Consider the following 18,919-nt stretch of genomic DNA (forward strand, 5'->3'; position numbering starts at 1 on the left):
AAAATTCTCATCAAATCTTGTTGGAGTAATAAGCCAATAAATAGTAATATCTACAAAGCAAAGCACGATATATACACTAGGAAGAAGTAATATCTCATATTTATATCATGGTCAACCAGAGAGGGAAATAACCATGTTGCTAGGAAACACACACACATGCAACCTCTAATTTGGTGGCTTATAACCAAGAAAGTTTAATAGGATTTCACAACATATTTTGCCTTCCCAAGTCATATTTTAAGCCCAAAACCTAGGAACATTCCAGATGCAATCTTTATGAAAACAAATAACCAACTATTTCAAATAAAAAAGCTCAAAAGAGTATAACTTACTAAATTAAATTTGCTTAAATATTGTGCTTTACTTTGAGACAAAGTTAATTATCTTATTTATATAGTACAATGTTACATCAGTAGGCCTCATGTTGTGCACTACTTATGTCTCATTTTTTTGGCATAGCACCTTAAGATTTTTTTCTCGTTCTTCTACATCTTGTGCCATGTACAAATTGACCTTAGCTCAATTTCAAACGACTTTTATACTTAAACATCCACAAATCATATAAGATTAAATATAAAAATTAAATAATTAAATAATATATTTACAAAATAAATAAAAATAATAATTTCAAGACATTATTTTACGTGCAATACTATTTCCTATTAACTAGATTCTATTTGAGTCCCAAACTATTAAATTAATCGAAAAAATTTAAACATAAATATTTAAAAATTTAATTTGAGTTGAAAATTATAAGATGAGTTGTTTTGAGAAAGTGAAAAATGTAACCAAGGATTGAAAAAAAGAAGCTTTACTACAGGTCTCAAGTTGAATTAATAAGTTATCACAACCAACTTAATTGACATGAATATTATTCCAAAAGCTATTTTCTAAATCAAACTTTACTAGTTATTCCTAATTAGTTTCCAATTTCCATTTGACTAGTCATTAGTTTGCACTACTCTAGTCACATTAGAAATAAATAAATAACCTTCAACAATAAGTCAACCCACAATTCTAATTATTGGCCATTCATCAACAACTTAAAAATTAAACCTAACTCATTACTCACCTTAGTGAACTTGCAGTTGAATCCTTTAGTAAAGATTAAAGAGGGAAAATTCTTTTAAGGGTTTTCTCAAGCTAAATTGAAGAGTCTCTCTCTCTAAAATGTTTAGCTAGTGAGAGAAAGTGCAGAGGAAAGACTTTTGAGGATCTTTGAGGTGAAAAAGTGAAAGAGCACAAAGAAATTTATGAAAAAATGTACAAAAGCATGAGAATTGGAGTTAATTTGGGAAAGTTATGGAGGTTTCAAAGGTGGCCTCTATGGAAGATGGAAAGTTTGGAATGGAGAGAAGGGATGGGAAGAAGAAGAAGAAGCTATTGGAAGTGAGGAAAAACTTGCTAGAAAATTAGATATTTATTCCTAGGATTGACTAAAGTTCTACCTATTTTCAAAAATGCCATTACCTAGTTGACTTTGCCTTCTTTTTTCCTTTGGCTCAAACTTTTTACTCTTTTGACACTATGAAAAGGTCCACAATAGATTAGAGGTACTTGAGTTCATGAAAACTTAGAAATTTAGATCTAACACCTAAAATGACCATTTTACCCCTATTGTGGAAATTATCATTATTTCTATTTTCTTCATTTATTCATTATTATATACATCATTCATTTTTTCCTTAGGCTTACTTAGTCCTTAATAATATTAGAAAAACCCACTTCTAGGTGCTCACCAAGAAAATGACAGAACTACCCCTAATCCACGTCATCGTGTCTACCTCAGCTGTGAAGGTCGAGATTTCACATTCTCCCCCACTAAAAGAAATTCAGTCCCTGAATTTAAATCTAACTATAAGGTAGCGTACCTCTACGTATTAAATCAGTGTGGATACTTTGTTCGCATCTCCTATTCAACTTTTTATGTTACCTCTTCACTGATGTGGTTTCGCCACAACACTTTCACTAAGGCTACATCCTTTGAACGGAGCTTTTTGACTTACCTCTCAAGGATAGCCACCGGTTGCTCTTCATACGTTAAGTCATCTCTCAACTGAATTGTTTCATACCATATTACATGAGATAGATCTGGGTTATACTTCATAAGCATTGACATATAAAACATCGGATGGATATTCGAGAGGTCCGACGGTAGTGCCAAATGGTACGCTACTGTTCCAACCTTATCTAAGATCTTGAAGGATCTTATATACCGAGGACTTAATTTTCCCTTTTACTAAACCTTATTGTCCCTTTTATTGGTGAGACCTTTAAAAATACATGATCCCTCACTTGAAACTCGAAGTCTCTCCGTCTGTTATCAGTATATGACTTTTGTCTACTTTGCCCTGATAACATCCTTTGTCAAATCATGCATATCTTCTCAATGGCGTCTTGCACCAACTCTGGCCCCAAGAGTTTCCTTTCTCCCACCTTTAGCCACCAAATGGGTGACCTGCACCTTTGTCCATATAATGCCTCAAATGGTGCCATTTGGATGCTAGCTTGGAAGCTATTGTTGTAAGCAAACTCCACTAAGGGTCGATCCTAATCCCACTTGACCCCAAAGTCTATTACATATGCCCTCAGCATATCTTCCAATGTTTGTATTGTTCATTCAGATTGCCCATCAGTCTAAGGGTGGAAAGCCATGCTAAAATCTAACTTAATGCCCAACGCTTCCTGCAACTTTCCATAAAACTTATTGGTGAATTGTGTCCCTCTGTCAAACACTATAGAAATGGGGATACCATACAATCGTATTATCTCATCCACATAAACTCGGGCATACTAGGTAACCCCATATATAGTTTTAATCAGAAAAAAATGAGCTGACTTCGTTAACCGATCTACTATGATCCAAATCGAGTCGTAGCCCCCACTAGTTCAAGGCAAGCCCATTGCAAAGTCCATTGCAACATGCTCCCACTTCCATTCGAGCACCGACAATGGTTGTAGTAGCCCTGCGAGCCTTTGGTGCTTGGCCTTAACCTACTGACAAGCCAGGCATTTGGAGACAAACTCAGCTACATCTTTCTTAAGTCATTCCCACCAGTATACCTCCCTCAAATCTGGATACATCTTTGTAGCTCCTAGGTGTACCACATATGCTGCCGTATGCGCCTCCTCTAATATTTCTCTCTTCAATCCATCACTATCAGGCACATAAAGTCTGGTTCCATACCTCAATACTCCATCTGTGCATTTAGTAAACATTTTTCCTTTCCCTCCCTGAGGGTCCTCCAAGACCTTAGTTATGAACTCATCTTTACTTTGGGCTTCTCTAATTTGGTCTATTAAGATAGGTTTAACTCTAAAATGTGCTAACAACACATTTGTCTCTGAAACTTCAAAATGCATAGCCACATCTCCTAAACCCTACATCTCTCGAATCAAGGATCTCCTATCTACGGATATACGTGCCAGACTCCCCATCGACTTTCGACTTAAGGCATTCGCCATTACATTAGCCGTACCGGGATGACAGAGAATAGTATAGTCATAATCCTTAAGCAACTCCATCCACCTACGTTGTTGCAAGTTAAGATCCCTCTGATGAAATATATACTTTAAGCTTTTGTGGTTTGTATATATTTCACAAGTCTCACCATAAAAATAATGTCTCCAAATCTTAAGGCAAACACAACTGCTGCCATCTCTAAATCATCCGTGGGGTAATTTTGCTCATGCCTTTTAAGTTGCCTCAATGCATATGCAATCACCTTCCCATGCTGCATTACTACACACCCTAAACCTGTTAGGGATTTAAATCATGCTAAGACAACTCATACGCAATAGAATATTATTAAAATTTTAATCCCCAAAGCCATGGATCACTTTAATTGAAACTAATCTAGAAAAACCACAAAAGAAATTCTGACATACCTGAAAATATGCTTTCTTTGGTGGAGTCCTCCTTGGCTTTTCATTTTAACTTTTATACACCAAGCAGGACTTATCAAACCATAGCAGCATAGTTGTCCTGCCTCTAATGGTGATCCACACAGTGATTTGCTGAAATCTCTTCACTAAGACTGTGTGAATCCCTAAGTCAAAGTTTGTGCTAGCAAACTCTCAACTTTGAGCTCCCTTGTGTTTCTTTCTTTTCGCTATGATCCTATCACAACACATGAGAAAATAAAATAGAACTTTTCTATATATTTAAAAGGTGGCTAAAGGAGTCTTTTATAGAGTTAATTGACCAATAAGGATTATAAAATGTCTTGGGCTTATTGGGCCTTTATTTAATACTTCAACAAATCATATTTGATTTAGCCCAATACTTAATTAGATTAAACCTCTATAAAATTAATTAGATCACATCCAATTGAACTCAAATTAATTTCGACAATTCACCTTATGTGTGTGACTCATTAGGTTCCCAACATGTTGGCAATAAATATAAATTAATTCAATTAAGAATTTATATTTATATTTATAGATCATGAGCGGTATCTAGCAATAGATCATGACCGCCCAAATGTTAGGATAGTCAATATGATTTGACTAACCTTTCAGTGTACAATATTTTAGTGTAATTAGATCCTTTCATCATATATCCCAGATAAATAGAAAGCCTGGCTCGGTGTTTACTTTCTAACATATCCATATTTATCCTGCAACTTCTATATTGACTTATCAAGATTTCCTTGACCAAGGACTTTCAATCAATATAAGCCAGGAGTAAATGAGATATGTCCCCTTTAAATCACTTGGGGTGACGAATCTTCTCTAGACTACTCTTTCATCTTCGCATGCTTTATGCCATACCCAAAAGCACCCTATTTAAGCATCTGGTCATCTTCAAACCTGTAGAGGTGAAATCAAAGCATGACAATTCACATACAAGATGACCTGGTATCACAAGTCTAAGGATTACTTACACTACTGACACATGAGAGTATTTCTATAGACACTTGAGTGAAATACCAAATGGAACTCTCATAGCAGGTCATGTTTAGTGAACTTGTTCCTTAACAAGCACCCACATACTATCCCCAAGTATTTCACATACTTCAACCTATGAGATCAATTGCTTACTTCTAAAGTAAGAAGGCTTAGCATGTACTAGCCTTTGAGCATTGTCAATTCCCTTATTCATGACAATGTACTAGCCTTTGAGCATTGTCAATTCCCTTATTCATGACAATACAATGACTAGGAACATATTTAGGAACAAGGCTTTGATGCATAAGAATCTCATAATTATAACGTTTATAATTTCTTTGCAAGGCCATTATGTTCTAAGGACTTTATCTATGTAAGTATCTCATAACTCCTTATAAATAAACTCATGGATAAAGAAATGTCTTATACATTATATAAAATATCTGTAATGTATTTAACATGAAATATGACTAATTAATATAGTGTTTTAGAAGCATAAAATTGATTGGCTTGCAGGGCTTACACTAACAATCTCCCACTAGCGCTAAAGCCAATCGCCCATGTATAAAATACCAAAGCCCCCTAAGTGGCGATCATGTTTCTGCTGGGACAGAACTTTAGTGAAAGGGTCAACTAAGTTGTCCTCTATTGGTACTCTTTCTATATTAATATCACCTCTTTCAATGATCTCTCTGATCAAGTGATAACGTGCAATGCATGTTTGGATCGTTGATGAGACCTTTGTTTCTTTGCTTGCGCAATGGCTCAATTGTTGGCACAGTACAATGTTACAGGGTCAACAATGTTAGGAACCACACTAAGTTCAGTTACAAACTTTTTGATCCAAACTCTTTCATTTGCTACTTCAGACACGGAGATGTATTCAGCCTTGGTTGTTGAATCTGCAGTTGTTGCTTGCTTGAAACTTTTCTAGCTAATAGCACCGCCATTTAAGGTAAATATAAATCCACTTTGTGATTTGCTGTCATCTTTATCAGATTGGAATACAGCATCTCCATATGCTTTAACTTGGAGTTCAGCCCCTCCATAGACCAAGAACACATCCTTAGTTCTTCGTAAGTGCTTAAGGATATTTTTCACAACAATCCAATGATTCTCATCTGGATTTGATTGGTATTTGCTCATGACACTCAAAACATACTCCACATTTAGTCTAGTACATAACATGGCATACATGATGGATCCTATAGTCGATGCATACGGTATCCTATCCATTTTCATCCTCTCATCTTGTGTCTTTGGACACATATCCTTTGATAGATGAATGCCATGTGACATAAGCAAGTGTCCCTTTTTAGACTCGGTCATGCTAAACCTCTTTAGCACCTTGTTTATATAAGTGGATTGAGATAATCCTAACAGCCTTTTTGATCTATCTTTATAGATCCTTATTACCAAAACATAGGCCGCTTCTCCTAAATCTTTTATGGAGAATTATTTGGATAGCTAGATTTTGATAGTTTGTAGCATCGGTATATCATTTCCTATTAATAGTATATCATCAACATAAAGTACTAAAAATACAACTGCTTGTCCATTTACCTTTTTGTAAACACATGGATCATTAGGATTCTTGATGAAATCATATTCTTTAATAGTTTCATCAAATCTGATGTTCCAACTCCTAGATGCTTGCTTCAACCCGTAAATGGACTTTTGAAGTTTGCATACTTTATGCTGATTCTCCTTGGATGTAAAACCTTCAAGTTGTGCCATATACACTTCCTCTGCAAATTTGTGTTAAGGAATGCTGTCTTTACATCCATCTGCCATATCTCATAATCATAACATGCAACAATAGCAAGCAAAATCCTAATGGATTTAATCATGGCCACAGGTGAAAACATTTCCTCATAATCGATTCCTTCAACTTAGTTGTAACCTTTAGCAACCAACCTAGCCTTGTACATTTGTACATTACCATCCATGTCAGTCTTTCGCTTAAAGACCCATTTACATCTATGGGTTTTACCCTTCCAGGTACATCAACCAAAGTCCATACTTGGTTGACATGCATGGCATCCATCTCGAATTTCATGACCTCCAGCCACTTATCAGAATCAATATTAGATATTGCTTCCTCATAAGTAGTAGGTTTTTTGTCAATTGGCAGAGCATCTTTTCCCATCGTAAATCTATATCTCTCTTAAAGTTGTCTCTGTCTCGTAAATCTACAAAGCACTTATGTTTCTTGAGTACTGGTTTGAGTATCCAATGCTTCAACCGTTTACTCAAGTTCTAAAGGGATGTTAGTTTTTGGTTTTCGAACCTCTACAAGAATTATTTTATTCCCACTAATCCCTTCAAGTAAGAACTCTTTTTCCAATAAATTGGCATGTTTCGAGACAAACACCTTTTGCTCAGTGGGATTGTAAAAATAGTATCCTACAGTTTGTTTAGGATACCGTACAAACTTGCATTTGTTTGATCTAGCTCAAAGCTTATCAGATGATGCACGCTTTACATAAGCCGTACATCCCCAAATCCTTGTATAAGATAAGTTTGGCCTTTTTCCATACCACATCTCATATGGTGTGTTATTAACCGATTTTGTTGGAACCTTGTTAAGAAGGTAAGTAGCAGTCTCTAGGGCAAATCCCAAAAGGATATCAGAAGGTCTCCCTACTCATCATGGAACGAACCATGTCTAACAAAGTTCAGTTTCTCCTTTAAGATACTCCATTGTGTTGTGGAGTTTCAGGTGGAGTCCATTGTGATAGAATCCCATGTTCCGTTACATAATCTAGAAACTCCTGACTATGATATTCTCCTCCTCGATCCGATCTAAGGGTGAGAATACTCTTCCTAGTTTGTTTCTGAACCTCAGCCTTAAACTCTTTGAACTTTTCAAAAGCTTCAGACTTGTACTTCATTAGGTACACATAACCAAATTTAGAATGGTCATCTATAAACGTAATGAGGTACGAATTACCTCCTCTAGCTAGTGTGTTTAAGGGTCCACATACATCCGAATGTATTAGCCCTAGAAGCACACTTATTTTTTCAACCTTTCTAGTAAAAGGAGTCTTAGTCATCTTACCAAGGAGACAACATTCACAAGCTCCATATGATTCATAATCAAATGGATCTAGATAACCTTGTTTATATAACTTAGCTATCCTTGTCTCATTGATATGACCAAGTCTACAATGCCAGATGTAGGTTTGATTTGGATTATCTTTTCTAGCTTTCTTGACATCTATATTGAGCATTGGGCTGTCAAGATCCATAACATAAAGTCCTCCATGACATGTTGTAGATCTATAAAATACATCATTTAGAATGACAGTGCAACAATTGCCCTTCATACTAAATTCGAAATCATCATTCTTAGCTAGGTATGAAACCGAAATGATGTTTCTAGTTAATGTCGGTACACAATAGCACTATTCCATTTACTGAAAACTTTTCTCAAAGTGATATATCGGTCCAAATATTTTAGGCTGATGGCATCAAGTATGCCAAGCAAAGTAGCAATTATTATACCCATTCTAACAACCTATAAATATAGCAAAAGAATATGTATTAGCCCTTCATGTTATAAATCAATTCAAGACGAGGTATTAAATCTTACATTGATTCTCCCACTAATTTTTCATAATAATAGCCCTTACTATTATACGAAAATCTCTACTAGGTATTTCTACTGGGCTAGAACCCCTTTCGAATTATGGCAACCTTGAGTGACTCAACAAATCGTAATAAGCCTAATTGGGTAGATAACGTAGCTTATCAATTGCATCCACATGTAACTCCTAGATCACTTAGGTGACAACTCATTGTCTAAATGCATCATATGGATTTTGCCTAACCCTGCTCTAAGACCATGTGGTCAAGTGTGACACATTCGAACCACACAGTTTTAGTTGAGTAAGACCCATCAATAACTCAAACATGCCCATGTCAAAGTTTGACCTTGAGTGACTTAACAAGTCTCCAATTAAAAAGGTAGCTTGGTTATCTTGTTATATGGTGGAAGGCAACTTAACCATGCGAAGCATGTGACTCAATATTTTAATGAGCGATTTTTGTTGTTGCTTTTATCTTGTTATTTAGGTCTCATCGAATTTGGCATGCATAGCATTTGTAATATTGCATAAAATAAATCTATCACATGCATACTACTAGGCAGATTATGGACTTTTTTATCTATTCTAATTTCCTTGAGCCATCGAAGGAAATTAGTTGGTCAAATCCTAAGGGATTACATACAAATATCACCATATCTTGTAGTCTTGTAATCTTCATGTCTCCTTGGCGCCTTCGTCCTTCATTCTTGGAATTACAAAATTTTTCTTCCTAATCTAATCCTATGAATTCTAATTACATAAATATAAAGAAACCTTAAGTTACATTTGAGGGAAGTAAGATAAGAAGAGAATTTTACAACTCCTGAATAAAATAGAGGAAAGGTAGGGCACACACTCCCTATTTATAAAATAAATACCAAATACATTCAACCATAACCATCCATAACACATTATAGTGGTCTAAGTCCGTAATCATCGTCATACATTCATAATTATATAATGAACACATAAAACTTATGTTTAATTCAAATTGAAGATCTCATATGTCATTTGGCAATAATATTACTCAACCTTTAAAGATATTAATCCAAATAATTTGATGTCCAAGTCCCATCAAATGTCTTGTGCCAATTTAAAAGTCCTAGTCCTACTAGGAATTAAATTAAACATAGACTTTGTAATCCTAAACCTTTTAGGACTATGAATTTAAATCTGACCCTTATTCTCAATAGGCATTCTAATCATATTAGAAATTTAATATTCAAAGGAATCCTAATCCAATTAGGGTTTCTAATCTTATTAGAAAATTTGCTTTTTGTTGTCCTCAATTTTACAATTCTAGTCCAACTAGAATTAGATCTTCATTGCCAAGAGTCCTATTTCTTTGCCAATTTGATTTTAGAATCATATTTGGGGCAATCCTAAACTCTTTAGGATATATTCCATTACAATTAGGAGTCTAAATTCAGGTCACAACCAAATTAGTACAACTCTTAATTATATAGAGAAGAAATAGCACAAGCTAGTGTAATTTTATTAGGTCTGCATCACCTATGCTTTCCCAAATCCTTTGAAGCTCCATACTCCATTATTTGCTGCGATTTTGGCACCAATTCAAAGACATCCCATGCCTCAAACATCACGCTAAAAAACTCTCAAAACCTCAGCAAATCTGGAATACAAATAGCCATGATTTTGCAAGTCCTTGTCACACAAGAATACAATTCTAGCAAACTGTTTATGCAGAAACATCATCAGATCACCACCCAAACCAGGTAATTAAATGCTGTAAATTTTCAGAGGTTGAGATTATTCTCTTGACGTTCTACCCTCCAAAAATCATTTACAAAATTTTTCTCTAAGTCCCTCAAAAATATTTCCAAAGCAGATCACGTTATGCTGCCAGATTTTTCAGATTTGGAATCTATTAAAACAAATCTACAAAATCTTTAAGGACTTATTAAATCTAGATTTTAAATCCATAAAATCAAGACTTTAAAGGCCTTTTGAAACATAAATTAGTTTTGAAAAAATTCATTCAGAATTATTCTAAATAATTTTTCAAACTTTGTATCAAATCGACATATAAACAAAACAGTTTTTGTAATCTTCAACAACTAAACATAAAACTAGATTAAATCAATTAAAGGAGGCTCTGATACCACTATTGGGGATTTAAATTATTCTGAGACAACTCATGCACATCAGAATATTATTAAAATTTTAATCCCCAAAGCCATGGATCACTTTAATTGAAACTAATCTAGAAAAACCATAAAAAAAAATTTCACATACCTGAAAATCTGCTTTCTTTGGTGGAGTCCTACTTGACTCTTTGTTTTAACTTTCGTACACCAACTACGACTTATCAAACCACAGTAGCACAGTTGTCCTACCTCTAATGGTGATCCACATAGTGATTTGCCAAAATCTATTCACTAAGAATTTGTGAATCCATAAGCTGAAGTTTGTGCTAGAAAACTTGAAACTTTGAGCTCCCTTGTGTTTCTCTCTTTTTGCTATGATCTTATCTCAACATGTGAGAAAATAAAATATAAGTCTTCTATATATTCAAGAGACAGCTAAGGGATTCTTTAATAGAGTTAGTTGACCAATAAGGATTATAAAATGTCTTGGGCTAATTGGGCCTTTATTTAATACTCCATCAAATCATATTTGATTTAGATCAATACCTAATTGGATTAAACCTTTATAAAATCAATTAGATCACATCCAATTAAACTCAAATTAATTTCGACAATTCACTTTATGTGTGTGACCTATTAGGTTTCCAGCATGTTGGCAATAAATTTAAATTAATTCAATTAAGAATTTATATTTATATTTATAGATCATGAGCGGCATCTAGCAATACATCATGACCACCCAAATGTCAAGAGAGTCAATATGATTTGACTAACCTTTCAATGTACAATATTTTAGTGTAATTCGATCCTTTCATCATATATCCTAGATAGATAGAAAGCTTGGCTCAGTGTCTACTTTTTAACTTATCCATATTAGTCTTACAGCTTCTATGTTGACCTATCAAGATTGCCTTGGCCAAGGACTTTTAATCAATATAAACAAGGAGCAAATGAGATCCCTTCAAATCACTTGGGGTGATGAATCCTCTCTGGACAACGGATTCATCTTCACATGCTTCATGCCATACCCAAAGCACCTTGTTTAAGCATCTGGTCATCTCCAGACCCATAGAGGTGAAATCAAAGCATGACAATTCACATACAAGATGACCTGGTATCACAAGTTTAAGGATTACTTACACTATTGACACATGAGAGTATTTCCATAGACACTTGAGTGAAATACCAAACAAAACTCTCATAGTGGGTCATGTTCAGTGAACTTGTTCCTTAACAAGCACCCACATACTATCCCCAAGTATCTCACAAACTTCAATCTATGAGATCAATTGCTTACTTCTAAAGTAAGGAGGCTTAGTATGTATTAGCCTTTGAGCATTGGCAATGCCCTTATTCTTGACAATACAATGACCAGGAACATATTTAGGAACAAGGCTTTGATGCATAAGAATTTCATAATTATAACCTTTATAATTTCTTTGCAAGGTCATTATGTTCCAAGGACTTTATCTACATAAGTCTCTCATAACTCCTTATAAATAAACTCATGGATAAAGAAATACCTCATACATTATATAAAATATCCATAATGTGTTTAACATGAAATATGACTAATTAATATAGTGTTTTACAAGGACAAAATTGATTGGCTTGCAAGGCTTACGCTAACAAAACCAACCTGTGATGCATCACAAAATACCGTATAACCCCCCATGCCTTGTGGTAGGCTTAATACTAGAGCTTTGGTGAGACAAGCCTTAAGCTTCTCAAAGCTATCCTCACAAGCATCTGACCACTCGAATTTTGTATCCTTATGTGTCAGTCTAGTTAGAGGGGTGGCTAGTTTAGAGAAATCCTTCACAAAACGACGATAATAATTGGCCAAACCCAAAAAGCTTTTAATCTCTGTAATTGAGGTTGGCCTTGGCCATTTTTCTACTACCTCAACTTTTTTTGGGTCAACTTGCACCCCATCCTTAGAGACCATATGTCCTAAGAATGCAACACTTTCGAGCTAGAACTCAAACTTGGAGAACTTGGCATACAATTGATGTTCTCTCAAAGTTTGGAGCACTATCTTAAGGTGTTGCTCATGCTCCCCTCTGCTCTTCGAGCAGATGAAGATGTCATCAATAAATACCACCACAAACTTGAAGATGGAGACCCAAAGGTGCCACGGAGATTCAAGGAGATTACAAGCAAAGCTTGAAGATGATGTTTGTGTAAATCCCCTAGGATTTTGACAAACTAATTTCTTTAATGGCTCGAGGTAATTAGAATTAGTAAAGTCCATAATCATCCTAGTAGTTGGCATAAGATAGATTTATTTTTCAATATATATATATGATATATGTGAAATGTGATAAATGTTATGCATGTCAACAACGTCAAATCAATGAGACCTTAATTAATGAATTACTAAATAAAAATCTCTCATTAATATATTGAGTCAAAAAGTTACCTTCCACTATATAACAAGATAACCAGACTGCTCTTTTAATTGGAGGCTTGTTGAGTCACTCAAGGCCAAACTTTTACACGATTTCGTTTGAGTTATTGATGGGTCTTATTCAACTAGTACCATGTTGTTCGAATGTGTCATACATGACCGCATAGTATTGAGGCATAGTTAGGCACAATGTATATGATACATTTAGACAAAGAGTTGTCACCTAACTAATCTAGGAGTTGTATAAAATATAATTGGTAAGCTAAGTTACTTACCAGATTAGTTTCATTATGGCTTGTTGAGTCACTAAAGGTCGAGGTGGGATGAAGAAGGTCATAACTCAATCAAAAGTTAAAGGTTAAATTTCTCAAAATAGTAGAAAAGGGCTATTATTTTGATTTATACTATAATAATCATATAAGATTATAAAGCCTTGTCTTTATCATTATAAAATTTACGTTAATGACTAATAATCATATATGTTGGTTTGTATAGGATATAAATCTATCATGGCGAATAGTTTGTCACTTAGAAGCATATTTGATGCAAACAAGTTGACAGGCCAAAATTTCATTGATTGGTTTCGCAATATCAAGATTGTCTTGAAATAAGAGAAAAAGGCTTTTGTCTTAAATGGTCCTGTTCTTGAGGAATTATCACAGCCCAATTCCCGAGCCATCACCGATGCAAGGGCCCTATAAGCATAGCCCACCAGGCCCAAGCAAGCCTCTCTTTCTTTAAGATCTAAAACTCATAATTTCTAATCAATATACTTTCAAAATTAAACCGTGAGAACCAAGTATATATATATAATGTTTCAAAAATAGGGTTATCATTCATGAACCCCAAATGACCTGGTTAATCAAATCAAACATACAAAGCGCACAATAATCTCAGTTTACATTTAAGCAACTATATACACATGCAAAAGACCTTGACTATCACCAAAGTGACTCTGGGTATGGGTACCGCTATTGGATGCCATGGTACCTACCAAATGGCGAATACAATTAGACACTTCAATATAGGTCCCAACTATCTCTGAATCTAAAAACATGTACTTAAAAAGAGTGAGCATAAACCTAGTGAGTGAAAATAGGAATGGAACAAGCAAACGATAAGGAAAGTGTACAAATCATGATGCATTAATGTCCAAAACAATGCAATTTAGTTTAATTTCTTGCTAAAACCCCTAATTTCAAACTTTGATTATTTAATCCCTTAGTGTTGAATAATCCATGGTCAACCATGAAGTTGAAAAGGGTAAAAACTACAGCAGAATCCAAGCAAGGTAAGCATGGCAGAGAAAATCTCGCTGCAGCAAAATTTAGGGCAAAAATTTTGAACCACCACCTGAGAGTTTCTTGCTACAGCACGAAAGCATTTTCGCTACAACGAAAACCAAAGTTGGCATTTTACCCAACCACCCGAGAGTTTCTCACGACACTAAGAATGAATTTTGCTATAGCGAGTAACAAGGCAATTAAATTAGAAGCATTCTTGTCATAATGAAAATCCATTTTTGCTGCAATGAAAATGAATTGAAAAGCATTTGTCAAATTTCTACATTTAATATTCAATACAATCACATTTTATTCCCTTAATCTCTCTATAATATATATAAATGTATATACAACTATCGGCATCACCCCAACTCTCCCTCGGCTCATGTTCACTCCCACACCACACATTACAATATCATCATCAGGTGCACTCCCACACCGCACCTTACCATCACTGTCATCTGCACTCCCACACCGCACATGGCATATATCATCATCATGTGCTTTCCCACACTACACATGGCATATATCATCGGCGTGTGCTCTCTTACACAGCACACTATCGACATTGTCATGTGCACTCCCACACCACACATGCATAGTTGTAATTATCGCACAACATTATCATTCAATGCATAACATACATATCATCATGATAGAGGAACACATGAATTCATCATACTATACATTTCACATTGTAAAAACGTTTCATCAAGGGCTTGTTCTCATGCATATTTAGAGAAAAGTTCAATAAAATATTTCAATTGATTCAACCAAATACATATGCATTTGTCCCAAAACATTTTAATGTAAGTTCACTCACTTGTCTTTGTTGATTCTTTAATCAACTCCAACTTCCACTAATGCTCCAAGTGGGGATGTTGGGCTTCGTTGGAACCTAGGTGGTTTTGTAGTAGAATTCCTTTCCAAGAGTTTTCTTCAAGCTATTATGAAAAGTCTCTTTATCTTTAAAATGTTCAGCTAGTAACAAAAAGTGCTGAGGAAAGAAAATTGATGGCCCTTGAGGTGTATAAGTGAAATAGTATGAAAAATCTTATGAACAAGTGTATAAAAACATAAGATTTGGGGTTACAATGAGAAAATCTTGGAGGTTTTAAGGGAGGCTTCCATGGATGATGGAAAACAGAAATGTAGAGGAGAAATGGGAAAAAGAAGAAGCTGCTGGAAGTGAGGAGAAAGTGCTGGAAAAAATTAGATATTTATCCTATAGTTGACTAAAGTTCCACTTATTTTACAAAAATGCCATTGCATAGTTGACTTTACCTTCTTCTCTCCTTCTGTTCAGACTTTTTACTCTTTTGACACTGAAAAAAGGTCCACAATAGACTAAAGGTACTCGAGTTCATGAAAACTTAGAAATTTAGATCTGAGACCTAAAATGACCATTTTACCCCTATTATGGAAATTATCATTATTTTAATTTTCTTTATTTATTTCACTATTATATACCTCATTCATTTATTGCTTAGGCCTACTTAGACCTTAATAATATTTGAAAAGCCCACTTCTAGGAGCTCACCAAGAAAAATGACAAAATTACTCCTGATCTGTGCCATCGTGTCTACCTCTGCTACACATCTATGAAGGTCGAGGTTTGACATTCATCCTTAATAAAAATATTATTATTCAATTGTTATTTCTTCACGTGTGGAATATTTTTCTCTAAACTATTCTTTTCACCTTTCATCACTTTTAAACAATCTAATTAACCTCAATTGGCATCCAATAAGCTTTATTAGCCACCATATCAAAGTACGTGGTATTACAATCTCCCCCACTTAAATAGAATTCATCATCGAATTCACATTGGTGTCGGGTTATCAATCTTACTGTGAGACCTTGATCTTTAGAGACTCGTAGCTAAAAGTAGACGCGATGTCACTAACCAAGAGTAATTTCGTCATTTCTTTAGTGAGCCTCTAAAAGTAATTTTTTAAACAATATTAAGGCCTAAGTAGGCCTAAGGCATAAATGAATGATGAAAATATAGGTAAAATGACAAAGGAAATAAAAATAATGATGATTCCCAAGGTAAGGGCAAAATGATCATTTTTCATCTTAAGTCAATTTTTAAGTTTCGTGAACCAGAGTATTTATAAACTATTATGGACCTTGTCTTAGTGTCAAAAAAGTAAAAGGATTGCACAAAGGATTGGAGGAGAATAAGCTAACTTGCTAAGGGTTTTGTCGTAATTTAAGTGGAGTTGGATAAGCTTGAGCTATAAATATCATTCTTTCCAGCAGCTTCTTCTTCTTCTTCCTTCCATCTCAAGTTTATTTCCCCCTCCATGGAAGCTTGTTATGAAACCTCCAAAACCTCTCTCAAAATAGCTTCAATTTTCAAGCTTTTGTGCACTTTGGCATAGAACCTTTGTGCTCTTTCACTATTTCACTTTAAAACCCATGAAAAATCTTACTTTCATACTTTCTCTCACTAGTTAGGTGTTTAGAGAGCTTTTATAATAGCTTGGAAGAATTTTGAAAAGGAATTTCATTATAATCCACCAAGGTTCCAACGAGGCCCCTCAACCCCAATTGGACCATTAGGGACGTTAGAGTCGACTAAAGGTTCAACAAATACCGGTGAGTGAACTTGCACTTCAAAGTTCTTTGGAAATGTAGACGTATTTGGGGTAAAACATTTGAATGACTTTATCTAACTTTTCCTTAAAAATCTACCCAGGGAACAAGCCTTTGGTGAATGTTTCTATCTTGTGAAAATGTGCCATATAAATGGTTCATGTGCTATCACAATATATTGATATGTATAATATGCATTGGATGTTCTTTTTTATGTGATAATGATGACCCAGCTATGTACGTGTGGGAGTGCACATGAGCTGATGATGACCCAGCTATGTGCGAGTAGGGAGTGCACATGAGCTAATGATGATGGGACGGTATGCATGATGATGTATATATATATATATATATATATATATATATATATATGTGAGTGTGTGTGTGTGATATAGAAAGTTCATGAGTATGGTATATGGTTGTAATACATGTGAATCTTGCATGTTGGACCTTGGAAATTTTTAAGCATGTTCAAATTGATTATGTTTTTGCAGCTAAATGGCCTTTTCTTGAGAGAATGAAACTTGTTGTTGGTGTCCTATTTCTCGCTGCAGTGAGATTCATTCTCTTTGTAGCAAAAAACTCTCGAGGTTTGGAGGGTTACATCGGCCTGATTCTCGTTGGAATGAGAAAGTTGCTGAAGCTTCTTGCTGCAGTAAGAAACTTTTTATTTCGTAGCTTGAATTTCACTGCAGCGAGAATGGATTCTCGTTGTAGCAAGAAACTTTCTGTTTTGCCTCTTGAATCTCGCTACAACGAGAAACTTTTTGTCTTGCATGCTACTTTGTTTGGTTGTTGGCCCATTTTCCATTTTAGTAATACCATAGTTGATCATGGACTCCCAACATTAAGGAATTTATTTAATTAAGTTTGAAATGAGGGGTTTTAGAGAAAAACCCTCAGCCAGTTGAGAAACCCTCGTCCAGCTGATAATTTGAGCCCAAATCTGTAGCAAGAATGCCTTTCCGCTGTAGCGAGGGCCCGTCTCTTCATTTGACTTGCTTGAGTGTTATGAAAGCTTTCATTCTTCAAATTCTTTGTTGTGTATGAATCCTTCATCATCAAGTGATTAACCAATTAAGGGTTTAATGAGGGGTTTTAATAAAAAATAGACTAAATTGCATTATTATTTTCTTAAAATAAGTGCATCATGATTTATTTAAACTTTCTTTATCGTTCGCTTGTTCCCTTCTTATGTTCACTCACTGAGTTTGTACTCACTGTTTTCAACTTCATTTTTCAGATCAGGAGGCAATTGGAACCTAGGTCGAGGTGTCCACGTAGTTTCATCTCCTTTGTAGGTATCTTGGCATTCCATAGCCGCACTTTCACGTTGGTCACTCCGCTAGAAGCCCAAAGTCATTTTTGTTGTAAAAATGTACATTTGATGTAAAGTACTAAGATGTATGCCTTAGACCTTATATGTATATTTTGATTACTAATGCCACGACGAGTTGGCAATCATTATCAATATTTTGAATTGAAATTATGAAATGTGACTTTAGCAACTTTGATGGAATGATAAACAGGTCATATAGATAGGCTTGCTTGGGCTTAGTGGGCTACATCCATTGGGCCCATGCGCCAATCATGGCCTTGAAATTGGGTCATGACACTTACTCTATGATTTTATTCCATTCCTCCCTTTATAAAGAATTTTGAGTTATTCACCTCGTTTACCTCCAGTTTGACTAGAATACTTCACTTATGTCTATTATCATCTTTTAGAATCAACTTAGCGGTAACCTTCACAAACATTATCTCTTATATGCCTTTATCACCATCATTGGATTTGAACCGTAACTCCATCTCAATCATACCGATTTCAATCACATTTTATACTTACTTATGTATACCTAATCACCAATTTATTACCTCATTCCTTGTCGAACTTCTCGACATTCATTCATTCATCTTATACCCATGCACTATTACGTAGCTTACAGCATTATAAACATGCCATATTCATTCTGGTACGTATTCTCAAAGTTGGGAGGGAGGCTAATGCCTTCAATTATTCCCACATACATCATGTTT

Source organism: Theobroma cacao, chromosome 10 (genome assembly GCF_053813885.1).
Source record: "Theobroma cacao isolate CCN51 chromosome 10, ASM5381388v1, whole genome shotgun sequence".
NCBI lineage: Eukaryota > Viridiplantae > Streptophyta > Magnoliopsida > Malvales > Malvaceae > Theobroma > Theobroma cacao.